This window comes from Lissotriton vulgaris, chromosome 6, assembly GCF_964263255.1.
Source record: "Lissotriton vulgaris chromosome 6, aLisVul1.2, whole genome shotgun sequence".
NCBI lineage: Eukaryota > Metazoa > Chordata > Amphibia > Caudata > Salamandridae > Lissotriton > Lissotriton vulgaris.
The window spans coordinates 1455781131-1455800602 of record NC_141694.1 but is presented as its reverse complement, the minus strand read 5'-3'; positions in this window follow the sequence as shown (position 1 = coordinate 1455800602).

The window sequence follows — 19472 nt, the reverse complement described above, 5'->3', positions numbered from 1 at the left end:
GTGGTGGGGCCTCTTTGGGACTCTCTCCCTCTGTACATGACGCTTTCTTCAGATCTATTGTATTTCAGAAGGGCTCTCAAAACCTGGCTTTTCAACAACGAAATGGGCCAATTTTTATCTCCATATCTTAGCTGCGCCTAGATGCCTCTGGGTGAGTAACTTAACTTAACAAGAATATCTAACATAGCATAATATTGAAACCTATTTGCTAAAAATATTTCCCTGAACAAGAGGCTTACAGTCCCCTTTCAATCCATAAGGCAAATGTAACACCAAAGTATTTCAATATTAGTTTGTCTAATGAAACTGTGTTTCTTGTCTTGATTGATTAACCTTCCTCATTCCTACAGACAAACCATTTCATGGTTTCAGATACATTAGGCCAAGTTATACCACTAAAAAAGATTTTTTTTCACAAGTCAGCTGAATCATGGATGATCTTCACTAACTCAAAGGAGATCTTCTAAGAAAAGAGCCGAAATGCAACAAATCAAAATCCAATTGATAATATCCAATACTTATCTCTTCTGTCTTTTTGAGGTACAAATTATCATGCCAATGACAAGATAAAGAACGTTAATAAATGAATAAATACCTGAGTATGCTGCCTAATTAAAAGATAACTCACACCCAAGTATGTCCCTTTTTTCATTGAAAGAATTGCGTCAAGAAATCCAAGGCCACTCATTGTCAAAATTGCCAAAGTAAAAGCCTCAATTCATCATTTCCCCTCTTCTCTGAACTGTCCATGATACATGCCTGTTTCACCAACAATTTTTTCCCTTTCAACTTTTACCATGAACGCTGCTACGTGTTTTAGAAAATTAAAAGCATCTATCTTGCCAATTGCTTGCTGTACTTCTCAGGTTCACAAATACAACCATTTTACCTTAACTTCTATGATGGCAGATTTGCTGGTTCTTGGCTAGCTAAAAATAACCACTCCCTTAGTGCTAGAGATTGAAACCTTTTCTGATCAATAGCCCTTTCACCTCGAAGATTTTGAAATCAGTCTTCACATCTGCAACATCTTCTATAAACAAACTCAGTCCTGGATCCACTATATGCGTTTTGTTCACCACAGGGAAACAAACCAGCAATGACAGCAGTTGTTGATGATACCCTTTATTGATCAAGATTAATTATTCCATCCTTCTAGGCCAATATAACCTATTTTTCAGACTCTCCAAATGATAGCTTCATTCTTTATCACCACCAATCTGTATCAGACAATGGAAGTTCGAACAGATGACCATTTATTACCTTCCAATCCACTACCTTGCAGACAAATTAAGACCCACAAAAATTTGGTGGTACAAACATTTTGTAGTTTCAACATCAGCCAGAAAATTTTAACTTTAAATACAGATAAATAATCTAGTAATATATTGATTACTTTTATGTTGTGGTCCAATATATCGTCATTATGTAAATGTAAAAATGTAATAATGATACATGCATCAGGCTTAGCATTCTAACTTTAACAAATATTAGGGCAAATGCATACATTGGAGGGGGGGGCGATCTACTATTTCAAACTCCAGTGTAACAAGCATTGGACTGAGTATATATATTTGAGGTGCAGGAAATTTGCAGGTTCTAACTTGAAACCAACAAATAATTTGGTAAGTGCATACATGAGGGGTAGGTGTTACTGTTCCAATGACAGTCTAACAAACATTCGAGAAAATGAACATCTTTGGAGGGGACGATGAAATATTCTAACTCCAATCTAACAAATATTGGGGAAAGTACATACCTGAGGAGCAAAATTACTATTCTAACAAACATTGGGGGAAGTTCATGCATCAGGGACGGGAGCAGCTTTAGAATGTAGCTTAAGGGGCCAATTATGAGTTTGGCAGTCCTCCTACAGGACAGTCATCAATGGGCAGTGTGGTGACGGTGTCACAGCGGTTGTCTGTTAGGCTCATAGGAGAGCCTAACAAGCAGACTGCTGCCGTGGGAGTGCCTACTGCATGATGCAGCATGGTGTGGCATGCACCATGTCGTGCAAGCCATACAGTGCAGGAACAAAGGTGCAAATATAGGAGGACTCAACATGTTATGCCCCCCGCATGTGCCCCCATGGCTAAATTCACCAGGGGCCCATTTAGGTGCCCCCTTACTGGCATGTCCACCACCCTTTGATGGCGGGATCACCTTCATGAAATGGGCGATGGAAATGCAACATGTAATATGCTTGGCGGCACCGGCATCAGCACCGCCAACGTATTCCTGCCATTTTCCACACTGCCACAGGATCCGGGATCCTTGTGGAGGTGGCGTTCCTGTGGCAGTTCAAACGCCACACTGGGAATATGGCAGGCAGACCCGAAGGGGTGGTGGTGGTCGGACCGCCACTGTGACTGCGGCGGTCCCAGTACCATTGTACTCGTAATAACCCCCTAAGTCTAAAAAACTTTGGATAAAGCACATACATGAGATATGGTGCGAAAGAGGCTCTGATTATCATTCTAATTCCACTCTAACAAATATTCACAAAAATACATACTTTGGGGTTTCAAATTTCAAATGGGTTTTGGGGTTTCAAATTTACTATTATAACATTGAGAAAAGTGCATACATTAGGGGGGTTCAGATTCGCTACACACAAATTATATAAATACACATAACATATTTAAAAAATATAATAATGACCTAACAAATCCTAAATATATAAACAAAATTATCAAAACATGAAAATAATTTTTAAGAACTAAAATAAATTTAGAATTACACATTTAAAAAAATATTAAAAAGATCATATTTAAAAAAAACTGTATCCCTCATATCTCAATTGAACACACAGTTACATCAGATCCTCAAAAAGTATTAGTATTTTTCACAAAATTACCTTAAAACACTCAACATTTCCTAAAATGAGTATGGCACCACCAACAAATTTATTAAAAATGTTGTAAAAAAAAGTAATACGTTCTGATCCCCAATCCGTTTGCTAGGAGGTTGCCACCCACTTACATATGGGGTTAAGCATTTCTACCACTGGCATAAGCCACTGCACCGTGGGTGTCCACTCTCCTATTGTTTCCTCTCCTTAGAACTGTTGTCACCTCTCCTCTTGTATATTTTGTTCCACCCTCGCCATCGTTCACCCTCACTTTTCCCATCTGTATTACTTTCTTTTTCTCTCTCTCCATTTCTTTTCCCTTTATCCCCAATCTCTTTTTCCTTTTCCTTGTCAAAATATATTTCTCTTTCTTCATATCATTTCCCATCTGGGTGTATGGCCGACTGTACTGCATTATGAACAACCCATACACAGAACTTTCCCTGCACACCCTGACTACAACTCAACTAAACAAGGATGAGCAGCAAATAACTCATCTTCCTCCCCTATCGCCTAGTACAATGTTGGAACCATGTTCGAAGCAGCTCCATTCCAGGCAATCCTGGCTGTCCACAAGTCCGCCAAATTGCTAGACCATGCCTCCAATGAGTCAAAGAGAACTCTAGGTCTAATGTTCATAATATTTTCAAAGCCTCATTATTGATGTGTATTCTTTTAGGGAGGTAAAAATAATATAGTAAAGCATTGATTGTGAGCGCAGATCAGTGCATTGTTAAACAGCATACATAGCATAGTTTCAGAACCCTGTATAATGCAAGTTTGCATTTGCATCAGCTCGCAGATGGTTGCATGTCAGAACGTCATGTGGTAAATTTTGATGTGCTAATACATCATCACCCAAATAGCAAAGTCCAAAGTATTTTTGAAAGTGATTATATGCAGGTAAGTATTTATTTACTGTTCTTTCCTCCACATCTATGGACCTTGAAGATGTATATATCACCATGGTGGATTTTTATTACAGCGTTTTGAAGCTTGTAGAACAGGTCCCCTTTCATTTCTTTCATCTCATTTGATTGTTTTTTTTTCATATAGAAATGGGTAGATATGTTTGTGTGTCCTTTATGCCTTTTGGGTCCCGGGGGGACCTGGCGCGAGCCGGTGTCCCCCTGGGGTATTTCGCGCGGTAGAACATTCACGCGGCGCGATTGGGTCAGGATGGGAGTGGGAGGGGCTTGTATGGCTCGGGGTGGGAGCGGGAAGGAGACGTCACTCGGCGGAGTGAAGGAGCCGTGGCGCTTGTGTTTTTTGTGGTCGGAGCGTCCCCTGTCAGCTGTTTTTCTGTCACGGAGGCAGTTCTATTAAGAAATTTCAGCGGAGGTGCGGCGAGAATGTCGGCGGACGACATAGCCCGTGAAGCAATAAGAGCACTGGTGGCGGTAGGGCGCACTGACTTGCTGCGTCATGGAGCTGCTGTGACAGGATTTGAAGAAGTGAAGCGCCCAAGACGTGTGGCAGCAGAAGGGTTGAGTCGCACTGTGGCAGCCTGCATGCCAGTGGCCAGCCGCCCTGCAGAGTCTGTTGTTGAGGCCACAATTTTGTCATTTAAGCCTCGGCGAGCTCGCTCCTCAGGAAGGAGTGCTCGCGGTAAAAAAGTTTTAGTTGTCTACCTCTGCGCCAGGGGTGCTGAGAGGAGGACAAGTTATGACAGCTTCTCAGGCAAGGAAGAGAGTTGGAAGGAGAGGTGGTAAAGCTAGCTCTAGTTGGGTGAACAGCCAGCAACAATTGGATTTATCGGAGGAGGATATGAATAATGCTTATACCACAGGAGACAGGGGGCTGCGCAATCAACAGGAATATATATGATCCAGAAGGAAGCAGCATTTTCAGGAAAGATAGCACCAATGACTTACAATATATGTCCTGATAACAGACGGATTGATTTAGCACCAGAGGTGTGGGCTGGTGATTCAGTGGCTGCGCTAGTGGACTACCCCACGGACAGTGAGGAGGAAGAAGTGGGTCAAGTGGAAGACGCTGGGGATGGAAATAATGGTCGTGGTGAGCCAGTTGTGACTGAACTCAGTATCCAGACACAGGAACATTCAGAGTTACAGGGGGTTTTGCTGCCTCAACCTAGAGTACCCCCCGAGGGAGAACATGGACGTGGAGTACATTCAGGAGCAGGAAAACATTGAATTGTTGGGTTATGACTTCCAATCTGGGGGCGGGCCTTCATTGGGCAGGGGTGGTGGAGAAAGTTATTTGTGGTCAGGTGGTCATGGCCTAAGTGGGGCTGTTAACATGGACAGTCAGGTGGGTGCGATTTTTCCACAGCCCAGGCCACCGCCGAGACACTCGCAAGTGGATTTTGATTCAGTTTTAGGTCCACAGCAGGTGTTGTCCGGTATAAATATGGAGCGGCGGGAACCTGGTAGTGGACTCTGCTTCTAGGTCTATCACACAAATTTATTTTTCTGTTACAGCGCAACAAAGTGCGGCTTTGTGTAAGTCAAAGCCTACCCGCTACGGATCCAGTGCGGATTCAGGGCCATCGGCCGGGTGCGCTCAGCAGCGGCATGTGTTCAATTGGGGGCGATATGATGGAGGTATTGGTGATGGCGCAATGCCAAGCACAAGTTCTGATTTTCATACGGTGCAGGATGACTATGGTATTGACTATGTTGGGTGTGACAAAGAAAATGAGGATAATTCGAGGGATTGTCTTCACAGGATGCGGCTCCTGTCTTGAGCGGTCAGGAGTTGGGGGGGTGGTAGGGGACATTTCACGTCTTCTAATGTGTTTCAGAGAGCTGGAGCGGATTTCTCTGCAGAATGGGTGCAGCATGGCGGACATCATAAGAGAATTTCAGCAAAGGGCTACACAGCTGCCTTCAGGTAAGCCGGACTGGTGGGATGCGTGGACGTAGCCTTTGGTGAGCGGCTCAAATGCGGGGCCAAGGGTGGGAGAGGCTGACGGGATTGTAAATGTTGATTGTGAGGCTAACAAGGTTCCACAAGATATGCCGCGGTCAGGCGCGGGGTCAAATGTACAAGAGGAGTTGGGTGGGGAGGCAAGTCCGGTTTCGTCTGTAGTTAGTACTTTGCAAAGTGGCTTCATGGGTGTGGTCAGTCAAGATTACCCTATATGGGAGTGGCCATGCCCATGGGCACACATTTGTCGGAAAGGACGAGACACAAAATTTGGAGCCACGATTATGTGGATGTTTTCCGCTTATTGCATAGAGATCTGCAAGCTAGAGAAGGGTCAAAGGAAGAAGAGATGGAGTTTTCTTGCCGCCCTAAAGTGCCTAAGACTATAGAAAATTATACGGCCGCTTTTATAATTTATGCTAGTGTATATTGTGAGCGATATCCGGAGAGGGCGGTGGCAATGTTTAAATACATTGACATCATTAGGAGGGCACACTTACAGGTGGGGGGCTATGCCTGGCTGAACTACGACGAAGAATTTAGGGCCAGAGTGAGTCTTTTCAACGATAAGCCATGGGGGGAAGTGGACCAGGAGCTTTGGCTCGAATGGATGTCAGTGCATCACTTCTCAGCAGCTATCCATACGGCAAGTGGTCTACCTATAACATATCGGCCCTTTCTCCAACGTCCCACTCCAGTGGGGGCGGGTGGCATGGGCAGAGCACAGTTGCCTGCCACTGGAGCATGTTGGAGCTTCAATAGAGGTTCCTGTGTCAGGCAATTCTGAAAATTTAAGCATGAGTGCTCTCAGTGTGGGGGTAGACATGCCGTATTTCAGTGCTTCCCCAATCATCACCATGGGGATCCGGGAAGGGGACAGAGAGGCAGGTGAGCCCTTCCACCTCTTATCCCAAAAGGCTCCTACCCCGGTTAAGCTTCAAGCCATGGTAAGCTGTCTGGAGGACTACACGGATAGGGTGGCAGCGGTTAAGTTGTTCTGAGGTTTTAGAGTAGGTTTTCGTATGGACACCAAGGTCCTCGCGAGCAACGTTGGGCTGACAATTTAAAATCAGCTAAGGAATTACCTCAGGTGGTGCAGGCCAAGTTGAGAAGGGAGGTGGAATTGGGTAGGATTGCGGGACCTTTTAGTAGGTGCCCCCTGCCCAATTTGATGGACTCGCCTTTGGGGGTTATTCCAAAGAAAGCCCAAGGTGAATTTCGACTCATTCACCATTTGTCTTGGCCGGAGGGCAAGTCAGTCAACGACTTCATTGCATCGGAGGATGCGGCGGTTTCCTATGCCTCGGTGGATGATTCTTTGCGTTTGGTTAACTTGGCGGGAGTGGGTGCGGAACTGGCAAAAAGTGATATTCAAGCTGCTTTTAGGTTACTGCCCATCCACCCCTTGGACTTCGAACTCATTGGGATTTTTTTGAGGATGCTTTTTATGTAGATCATGTATTGCCCATGGGTTGTTCCATCTCTTGTTCTCTGTTTGAGGCTTTCAGCACGTTTTTGGAATGTAGTCTAGTAAGGAGGTCTGGTCATACAGCAGTTTGTCACTACCTAGATGATTTTTTGTTTATTGGACAGGCTGGAAGTGATCAATGCAGCAAAGTATTGGCTTGTTTTCAAAAGATGGCAACAGAATTTGGAGTGCCCTTGGCTCCAGATAAAACGGAGGGTCCAGCCACAAAAATTGTCTTTTTGGGCATTGAAATTGATACGGAAACAATGGTGGCTAGATTGCCCCTTGGAAAGGTTCAAGAAATCAGGACCTTTTTGCAGTAAGTCCTTAGTGCAAGGAAGATCGAGCCCAGGCAGGTTCAGCAGCTACTGGGGTTTCTAAATGTTGCCTGTAGAGTAGTGAGGGCTGGGAGGACTTTCTGCAGATGGCTTGGTTTTGCTATGTCGGGTGCTTACCTGCCACACCACCACATACGTTTGACCAAAAAATTGAAGGTGGACTTGGTCATTTGGCTGCGTTTTTGGAGGAGTTCAATGGGTTGTCGATCAACTTTGTGGAAGATGACACTGCAGATTTTTTCGGATGCTGCCGGAGCCCAAGGTTTTGGGCTGTTTAGGGAAGGGCGCTGGTGCGCGGAGAATTGGCCGGAACATTGGATAACACAGAGCCGTGGTATTGCCTTTTTGGAATTTTTCCCATTACTAGTGGCATTGCAGGTATGGGGTGAGGAGTTCAGGGACCGAACAGTACTTTTTTACGTTGACAATATGGCAGTGGTAAGCTTGGTCAATGGGCAGAGGGCTAAAGATGTGAGGGTGCTGCAATTGTTAAGGGCATTCATGTTGCAAACTCTTAAACTCAACATTGTTTTTAGAGCCAAGCATATACCCGGTGTGAATAACTCAATAGCCGATGCTCTGTCTCGTAATTGGCAGAAGTTTCGAGCGTTGGCGCCAAACGCGGACAGATGCAAGATGGAGATTCCTTTGGACATCTGGGACCTGGGGGAGTGACGATTGCTGTCTTGGTGGAACACTCCATTGCTAGGTCCACAAGACGGAGTTACCAGCAAGCATGGTCTGAATTTCTAATTTATGCTGAGTCACAGGACCAAGGTGGTGCGGCTGTTTATGTTTAGCAGTTTATGTTAAGTTTTGTTTTGCATTTGATGGACAAAGGTTTGTCCCACACAACGATTTCCGGCAAACTGGCTGGCATTTCCTTTTACAGTCAGTTGCTGTTAGGGAAAGAAGTACGGGTGGGTTTTTTGTTATGAAGAATGTTAAAAGGGTTTGGTAGGAATAAAATCCCTTCCTTGCAATTGCGGGAACCTATTATTTTCGAACTCTTATGTAGCATATTAGATGTTTTGCCTAGATGTTGTTACAATGCATGGGAGTTGAGTAGGTTCAGGTTGTGTATGATATGGATGTTCTTTGGTGCTTTCCGGCTTTCGGAATTGTTGGGTTTGCGGACCCAGAAGGGGATACACACGTCTGAGGTACAAGTTTACAATGAGACAGTTTTACGGATCAGGTTGCGGCAGTCAAATACAGACCAAAAAGGGGTAGGTACATGGAGACGACTGGGTGGGAGTGGGGTGTTGGGATGTTGTCCATTGGGAGAATGGGAGTCATTTTTAAAATCACCAGTTTTTCTTGTTTTCAATTGCTAGCAGTATTGAGAAAAGGTTTATCGTTGGTGGTTAAAAATCCAATGTGTTACGGAACGCATTCTTTTCGAATAGGTGCTGCTACAGAAGCTGCCACATTGGGTTGGGGGAGGGAGGAAATTCAACACATTGGGCGGTGGAAATCTGACTGTTGCTATAGATATGTGTGGCAATGAGTACATTATTTTTATTTTACGCTAGCTCATTTTTGTTTCTTTACTGTAGATCCAGTTTTGTCCTTTCCAAGGAAAAAGAGGACTTGGATTGTGGGCCACTCTCTGGTGAAGTGGTCCTCTGTGTTTGCGGAGCAGCAGATATGTGAAAGGGCTTTGGGTTTGCATGGGGAAGACAATGATGTATTGTGGAAAGGGGTGGGAGGTTTAAAGTGTAGAGACCTTTTCCCGTTATTGTCAAAACTGGCTAAAGAATGGGGCTTTCCTGATCTTTTAATAATCCATTTGGGTGAGAACGACCTAGTCGAAATGTCGGGACTATCATTGATGCAACAAATGAAACTGGATTTAGCGGTACTCAAAAAAAATTGGGTGGGCACAGCGGTTGTCTGGACGGAGTTTGTGTACCGTCACCAATGGAGGGGAGTTTGTGAGCATTCGGCAGTAGAGAAAGCTCACCGGAAGCTCAATAGAGCCATGAAAATGTATTGCACGGCAATGGGCATTACTGTCTTGGCTCATGAGCATTTTTCAGGAAAAGACCTTCATTTGTTCAGATGGGACGGGGTGCATCTGTCTCAGATGGGGCAGGCGTATTACCTAATGGAGCTACGCAATCTGTTGGCAACATTTTGGGGAGTTGATTTGTGGTGTTCTAGCTAAGGGTTTTGTTTTGGGTCAGCTGTTGGTGAAGGGGCGAAGGGGGGGTGGGTGGTGCAGGAAAACACTTTGGTTTTCCTGGGTGGCGTGTGTTTTGGGGATGGGATAGTCCAGTGCGGACATATTCCTTCCCTCTGGGGGTGGGGGGGTTAGGTAGGAAAGGGAAAGGAAATGTTTGAAGGAAAAACATTGGTTGGAATTAAACAGTTTTGAAGTTTTGACAAAATGATAAAATTTTTGGGGAATTTGTGATGCAAAACCATTATATAAAAAGATTGGGGAAAATATCAGAAGGTGTGTTCATTTAATAAAATGCAATGGTTGGAGTCTGTCTTTGACTGTCCTAAAATAAAGTGACCTTTTATGCAACTTAAAAGAGATGTGTGGAGTGTTCTTGTTGCGCGATGGGTCCCGGGGGGACCTGACACGAGCCGGTGTCCCCCCGGGGTATTTCGCGTGGTAGAACATTCACGCGGCGCGATTGGGTCAGGATGAGAGTGGGAGGGGCTTGTGTGGCTCGGGGTGGGAGCGGGAAGGAGACGTCACTCGGCGGAGTGAAGGAGCCGTGGCGCTTCTGTTTTTTGTCCCACCCACCCGTCCCATTGAGGTTTGGTGTGGTTTTGTGTGAAAACTTGCTTACCCCCTCCTTTTTAATAAATAAATAAATAAATAAATAATAATAAATAAATTAAAAAAATATATGTATAAAGATGTCACTCTAGGGCAGTCTTGGCAGTTCTTCAATGATGTTAATTGTCCTTTAGACGTGTGTTTTGGGGATGGGATAGTCTAGTGCGGACATATTCCTTCCCTCTGGGGTTTGGGGGGTTAGGTGGGAAAGGGAAAGGTAATGTTTGAAGGAAAAACATTGGTTGGAATTAAACAGTTTTGAAGTTTTGACAAAATGATAAAATTGTTGGGGAATTTGTGATGCAAAACCAGTATATAAAAAGATTGGGGAAAATATCAGAAGGTGTGTTCATTTAATAAAATGCAATGGTTGGAGTCTGTCTTTGACTGCCCTAAAATAAAGTGACCTTTTATGCTACTTAAGAGAGATGTGTGGAGTGTTCTTGTTGCGCGAAGAACACAAGCACACTGGGTCAAGGGAACTTGCTGTGGGACAATACTTGTTAAGAACGTGGGCTTGTAGACAGAAGAACATGGATTCCCAGAGCATTGCTCCATGAATGCATTGAACAACTTGCAAATGTAGCTTTAAGATGGTTTGTTGTGTTTGTAATCCACAATTGAGTCATTCAGGCACTGTGCATTTTTACTTTTAATTGTGCATTTTCTACTGATATTAAGAATTGCAATAATAGTTTTTTTTATATAGATAGCTAAGCCCACAATACACTTGATTGTTTAGATTGCCGTGCTGTCTCATGAACACAAGTGCTCAAATGTCACAAAAACGAGTTCCTGCAAATCTAAACAGGTCCAGTGCAAGTGTGCCATGCATTAGCACACATATATGGCGAATCTCACCCTTTGAATGATATTGTGCTGACATTCTTCATTAAACTGTCTCTATAAATGAAGCAAAATGAAATTACTACAATGCACTTCCAACATGTGCTATTTCGTAGCAGTCTGCCTTATGAAGACATATGATGATAATGACAATTGCTTGATTGCTGTGTGACAGAGCAGTTTCCTTGGAAAACTCTGTGAAATCACTTTGGTTCTAGACTAATTGAATTATGGCTTTTATCTCTCCAGTTTTAATTACTGTTATTCACTTGAACTCTTTCCCATGAATTACAATTCGGGGAATTAATTTTCTTAACACTGACATCTACCAGCAAATGGATTGTATTACTGGAAACCTAAAAAAAATCTGATTCATGTTTTCCCACATATCACTTATTTCTTTTGAAAACACTTAATATTGAGGGAATCGCAATGCAGCTTGACATTGGCCCATGAACTTGATAATTACACAGTGGCATTAGAAAGGAAACTAGCTATTTCAGTAATAAAAAAGAAAGTTACTACAGATTAATTGGTATTAGAAGGAGCTATGCCTCTTTCAGTAGAAACTGTTTGAAGGTACAGTATTTGGTAAACTTTAATGTATATGTCAAAGATTTAGGATAAAAATGCAAATATAGATGTTATTATTATATTTGTTTTCCTGGTCCCGGTAGGACAGTGTAGAGCTGCAATGTATGTTCTAATGCCTATACAAATTTCAGGACTCGAGATTTCAATGGACTATAAGTTAAAAGCGAGTCACAGAAGATGACCCTCCATTTCAGCAGTCAGGAAGATAGTTTTCAATAGGCTGAGTTTTTTTTGGGGAGAACGTAATTGAAAGAGCACATTGTCTTGGCGCTTTTTGTGAATAATGTAGAATTCACACTTATATGACCTCCTGGTCTGCTAAATCTCGGCTCTTATGTCTTTTCCTTTTTAAGAGGAAGGAGAATATTTTTATGTCGCCATTGCCAAAAGCAATCCAGGTCATCAGTGCTGATTGTGGCAAATGCATAGTCTATTTGTGATGTGAACATTTGAAATGCAGTTACTATCCCTACTGTAAACAAATAAGGAAGAGGGACCCTGGAAACTGATACAGCAGCAGAACCAGGGGAAAGAAACACTAAACAAGAGCAATTCCTGCCTGGTGAGAAAATACAATTCTAATGAAAATATCATACATGAAAGAGTGCAATAATTTCACAAAAAAGCCCACCATACCACAGTAAGAAAAACAATCACAATGATTTTTATAACACAACAATACATGTTTTACAAAATGTATTCTAATCTGTTTCTTGTTCTTTGTATAAATACTATAGCATAACTTAGGCAACAACTATTCAATACAATACAGCACATACACTGACAAAAGTAGAAAAATAAGTATATAGTACAAATAATGAACTCCAAAATTCACCCAAAAACAGAAAGCAAGCCTCAAGAAAAATACCTCATACAAACTAACATATACTCCACACAGGCATACACAGACAGACCCAAAGCTTCACTCATTCAAACAAGCAAGTTCTTAAATAGGATAAACAGCACAATAATTGTCAGTAGACCAGGAGGCCCCAGAAATATTTTGTTTTATAAAAGAACCCCATATTGAATACAAATTCCAAATCGATTATAGTTTGTATCTGTAGAATGGTAAGCATTCCTTAAATCCAAGCAGGGATCTATTATTGTATTAGTGGTACTGGTCTGACTGTTCTCAACAGAAACGCTGATGAGCGTTTCGGTGTAGACCACAATCTGAGGTCAACCTTCTTCAGGGGGGCAAAAGTAATAGGTATACCAAGGTCCAAAAGCGGGAGAGGCAAACCTGACATAGGTCACTAATGAACTCAACGAAGGATGTGTCCTTAGATGAGAATCTGCCATACGTGTAGGCAAAAAGAAGAGCGGCGAGTGGTGGCGTTCACAGGAAGGTGGCGCTATGAAACAGATACTCAGATAAAAAACAAGACTTCATGGAAAAATATGTGGATAGAGAGCAGAATCAGCTTACAGAATCTTTGTAGATATCCAGGTATGTTGACATCAACAAGATGGTAAAGAAAACAGATAACTCCACGGAATTTCTTAGTCTTTCACGTGTCAACGTACCTGGATATCTCCAATGATCCTGTACGCTGACGCTGCCCTCTATCTACATATTTTTCCATGACCTCTTGTTATTTATCTGAGTATCTGCCAATAGGCTGCTTATAAATGAGGCTTCTAAAATCTGTGTGATTCCATGTAACAAAATACATATGCCCCTCAACGGCCTATTGGCTTCAACATATGCACTTAAATCAGGCCTACTGCCTTGGTTATAACTTTTCATACTAAATAGAGTAGCCTTATTGCATTTTAAATACCTTTTCCCAATGAACCATTCAGTCCTCTAGCTTTTATCATTGGCTTGTAACAATTACCAACTAAGACATACTGTTTTGATCATAACCATTCTCACAAGACATTCATCAGGTATACAGTAATAACATTACAAATATGTGTAAAATTACAGTTGTCAAAACAATATAAAATCCCTCATGAGAAGGCCTGATATGGATTATCCTAGTGCTCATCTTGTATCCCCAGTTTGTTTGAGTGAGTCACCAACTCCACTACCGAAATCTGTGAGACTCCATTTAACAATGCTCCTGCCTACAGCTTTTAGCACAGTGTAATAACAATCCACCTTTAAAAGCCTATTGCCTTTCACAATGAGTAAGTTGGGCCTTCTGGCTTTGTCATAACGTTTCTCATTAAGCAGATCAACCTTATTCAATCTGACAAAACTTTTCCAAATTAAACAATAGATTATATAGCCTATTCCATTTGCTTGCCACCATAACTACACAGCCCTACTGAAATGTGTGTAAATCAGCATCAATTGGGACAAAATATTATAATCTTACAAATATCTATACATTTACATTTGGCTAACCAATATATAATGCCCCTCAAAATGGCCTTGCAAGGATTATTACAGTGAAGATCTTTTACCCCCAGGGTAATTCAGAGGAAGTAAACAACACCAAGCCCTTTACCTACTATGGTAATATAACATTACATGTAACAAAATACCACTCTACAAACTGTGATACATTGTAGAAGCCATTAACTGTTAAAGGTCAACTGAATTTAACAAATGTTTATCATGTATTTATCATTGGCTTGGCAACATAATCAATTCAGACCTACTGGATTGAGTGTAAACCTTGTCAGGAGACAACCATCAGGAATATAGTGATAACATTGCAAATATATACAAAACTACAGTGGCCAAAATAAAAGATGATCAGGCACATGCATCAAAGGATTTTGCGATCGCAAACGGTGCGAATCGCAAAAATAGGCCGTTTGCGATTGCAAAATCTGCTTTTGGAATGCATGAAGGGTGAAGGCCCTCGCACTTTGAGAATTCGCAAATATTTGCGAATTCTCAAATTGCGATTGCATTTAAGGAATCGCGTTTTGCGATTCCTTAAATGCAATTCATGAAACTTAAAAAAATGTAATTTCGCAATTAGGGAGAGCAAATTACTATGAGGTTGAACCTCATGGTAATTTGAGAAAACTTTGAAAAATACACTTTTGTGCATTTTTCAAAGTTTCATGTAGTGCACACACATGCCCTAAGGACATGTGTGTGCACAACATATGTGCACAGATAGATTTCAGGGGTGCCACGAATGTGTCCTTTGGACACCCCTGCACCCTTGAAATCGCATTCTCAATTTGCGATTCGCTAATTGCTAATCGCAAATTGAGAATGTCTTCCCATTCATTCCTATGGGCCTCTAGGCCCGTAGGAATGAATGGGGAGGTATTCCTTAATTGTGACTCGCAATTTGCGAGTCGCAATTAAGGAATATTAAGAAATCGCAATTTATTTAGCGATTTCTTGATGCATTGCATTTTGCAATTCCTTAATTTCGATTCCTTATTTTTCGCAATTAAGGAATCGCAAAAATCAATATTGATGCATGTACCTGGATCTCACTCAAGAGAGCCTAACAAGGATTATGATAGCGCAAATCTTCTTCTCTGAGGGTTTGTAGGGATGTGTAACCAACAATACACTCTTGCCTACTACAGTAATCTGTGAGATTCCATACTAAGGCAAATTTTAAATGCATATGGACATTAACAATTGCTTTTGACAATACATTTGTAATCCTACTACCTTTATTGTACGTTCATCTTTTGTTTGCCACCATCATCACACCGATCCTACCATAGTGAGCATAATACAGCCTAACCCTGTGCTCCATTTTTGTCTACCCTTCCTACTTTGTCCCTCCTTCAGCATACTCCCCAACTTTTTTCTTACCCGGTCCTGCCCACACCTCTACTCTTTGCCACTCCTATGCCTAGCTCACTATCTCTGTGTCATGCCCCACCCTCTCCCGGTTTCTGGGTCCTTCTTATCACCATTTCTGCACCTTTAATTTACCTTTCTTCCCAACCTTGTTTTTTATCCTCTATGTCAACTCTCAATCTGTACATCCCTTCCCCACTCCCTCTTCATGTTCCACTATGAACCAATACTTATCTCTGTGCCTCTCCAAATCATTTTTTCCATCTCTGCTTCACCTCCACCACTCATGAATGGAATAGGTACCTGCAGCCAATTTAAATTCCACTTCAAATAATGCATTTTTTGTCAAAGCATGAAGCTACTGATTGCCACTGTATGTCAATTGTCCTTTATGTTTTAAATTCAATTCAATTTGCATTTTTCCAACTTGTTTTCGGGAGAAAATGAAATTATAGGGTAGGTTACAATTTTTTTTAGGAGGTGACTTACATCATGAAATTTTTGTAGTATAGTGTAAAATTAGAGAATGTTCCGATTATCAGAAAATCCCCCAGAATACACTTTCTGCTTGGCAGTGGAATGAAGGGCGAAACAAGGTGAGGGGATAATGTAACACAGTAGGTTGGTACACACGTGTATTCATCCAGATTGCGCAAAAAAGGCCCCTGACTGACCTTCTTTCTTCTGTTTTTACCTTGAAGGATTACTCCCAGAGACATTGATTTCTAATCCCACTCACAAGGGGTACAAGATAGGAAGCCAGATGAAAGACTGGCTCATTGAGTGAGAAGGAAAGAGCAAAGGTCTTGGATTGAATGTGGTTACAAGAACATTACTGGAATTGTTTGGCCAAACTCCCATTGTTAGAAAAGGGAATACGTTTTTCACAGGGTTAAGAATTATCATTATGGTGAATGAGTTGCAGGCAATCATCAGCAGATGACGGAGTGAGAGGCTAGCTGAGATTGCAGACTGCCAATCGGTTCATGACTGAGAAATCAGACAAGCTTCCTGAGACGAGAGTGTACTTTTGAACAAAGTCTGTAATGTCAGTGGAATTTGACTGCAGTAAAAGTGGGTGAAGGAAGAGACTTTTAGGAGAGTCCTGAGGGAGCTCTTATTCTTTATCTGGAAAACAGCACAGAGAACAGAGAGCTTCTAGAAGGGAAGGAAGAGCCACATGGACAAAAGTATTTTGTGATTGGAAAAACTGAGATTTGCTAAGTCACAGATATTACAATCACAAAATGCCTTTTCAGAGTGTACAAAAGCCCTTTGATGAATCACAACAGTTTTTCTGAGCTGTAAAAGGGCTTTTAGAATCCGTTGTGATTCACAACTAGGAAAGTAGAACTAAGTTACGTTTGTACATTCTTATACTATGAGAACGTAATCCAGAAATCTTATACCAAGTGCAGTTATTATTTGCAGGGTATAACCAGAGCAGATTACAACATGTTTATTTTTCATCTGATTTCTTAATATGCCTTATTGTTTTCTGATTAGTTGGTACAGGAAGCCCGATGGGCCCTGTGGTGACTATGGCTTTCTACTGGTGTGCCTAGCACACAAGAATGAAACTCATTACATAAAGCTTGACCTGGGAGATAAATCGAGACTGTATAAATTCAGAGGTGTCTTATCAGATCATATGGTTAGATTATATTAGGGAACTTTGATTTTTAGCAGGCCACCCCAATTTATTTGCTAACCCGTAAAAAAATAAGAAATCCAGTAATATTATATGAAATAAAAATCTTAGACAGGAGATCCATGTCTAGAGAGCATATTAAATTTGTTGAGCCCATATAGAAGTCTTTTATTCTGTTAAGAATAACTTCTGAGGAGCCAAGCTCGCGACCGTGATGGCCGCGTTGTAGCTCGGCTCCGTCAACCTTCTCGCCTGTTTTATTAATCCTGTGCCTTATCCTGCCTCGAGAAGACGTATTCGAGGAAATATGGGAACATGACAGATTGCTGATACTTACCATCTGCTCCGGATGCTCCTGAGTGCGGCGGATCCTGAGCTGTGCCTTTGTTCGATGCGGAGCCTGCGAGGCGGGCGGGCCTGGACTTGCCTGCGGCTACCGACTGGAGCGAGGTTCCTGCGCCGGCCTCTGGTGGAGAAGAGGGGTCGACCGAAGAGGCCACTGTGCGGTTGGACCGGTGGCGACTGACCGGGCCCGGATTGGTGGTCCGGGGACCTGGTGGGACCTGGTGGCGGGGTGCCGCATCCCACGGACGGGGTTGACCGCATGGGAGACCTGTCTCCCCTTTGTTTTCCAACCGGCCATTTTGAAATCCTCCGCCCGGACTCGGTGGGCGGCGCCCATGGGCCAGAGGCGCCGACTGCCTCCAATGTTTTGGTGGCCCACTTCCCTGCACCACTGGTGAGGTTGACTGTCCCCGGCTGGCTCTCGTTGAACCCCGCTGGCAACCGGATCAGGGCTGGAGTGTACAGTGGCCCCGCCGTGCTGACAAGATGGCGACCAGCGCCCTGTATCTCAGACCCGTCGTCGACGGGAACACTGGCCTGCCGCACGGCACGTTTGCTGAATACTGTAGGGGTGATCCTACGACTGGCGACGTCCTCGCTGCCTTGAGTTCCTGGCGTGAGTCCATGATGTTTGATGCCGCTGGGCCGGATGATGATTTTCTTGACGGGCTCGCTGAGCCGCCCCCCACGTGTGCGGACCAACCGCTGAACTGTGCTGCACGGACCTTGCCGGAGGTTGATGAGACTACGGCCGTCGCTTGTCTGGAGTTCTGGATGCCCGTTGCTCTGCTTTGTCGGGAGCGCTTTCAAGGAGTGGAAATGACGGAGGGACTCCGGCCGGGGTCCGTCCGGGCCAGCCTTGCCGTGACTCCCGGCGATTGTTCGCCTTGCCCTGCTGAGCCGGGATTCGGTGTCTGTCCTAGCGGAGCGAGTGCCCCTTCTTGGTCAGCGGGGCGGTGCTCGTTTTACCTGCTGTTGCTGTTGTTTTTTCTTGCTGGTCCGAACCGAGGCCATCATGACTGGTGCCGTGATTCGTGGCCTGGAACTCTTGCGTTTCACTATTGGCCCGTCCGCTTCTGGTTCAATGAGCACTCCGTGTCTATGGCCCTGGACAGACAGGGACAGGGTTGAGATAACTTGCATCGGCTGACTACTACTTCGTGCATGAATAAATGGCGTACTTTCGATTGTACGAGTACGATCGCTTCCTCATCATGTTCCTGTATTTGACTTTGAAGTGACTTCCTCTTCTCGTGGGTTCCAATTGTGCACAGGTGGGTGGTGGGAGCAGATCGTTTTGATTGCATGTCTCCTCTCCCATCAGTTCTTAGTACTTTTTTCTCCCTTCCCCTTTCTTCTTTTTCCTTTCCTTTTTCTCTTTTCTGAGTCTATATTTCGGGACTCGGTTTTTGGGCGACAGGCACACTGCTAGGGGGGGGTAGGCCGTAGCCTCTGCATGCATGCTGGGTGGGGGGTTTGGGGGTGGGTCTTTTGTTTCATCTTGGTTCTATGGGCCTTATTTTTCTCCTTTCTCTCTTGACTCTTCTTACTCTTTCCTTTTTCCTTTGGGTCAGTTTGGTGGTTAGGTGTAGCGCTGCTTATTGCTTCTGTTGTTGGTCTCTCCACTAACGTCAGTCAAGATATTCCACGATCATGGGGCGGGTACTGACCAGTATGTATTGTACTGTTTGTTGCTATCCTCAAGTTCTTCTGATGATCCTCTAATTATTGCCTAGTTTGTTTGCTAATTTGCTGGGATCATTGCCCGCCATGTGTTCTCGATGAAGTGACTGCGTCTGATCCTTCTTACCTATAACCTTAAAAATTAACATCACTTATCCTGTACTCAGTGGTCCCCCCCTTTTTCCAGTATGTGATGTTTCGGATAATTGCTGCTCCTCGTCTCAGGGACTGCTGAGCTGTTTTGATTTTGCCTAGTGTGCTACCACTT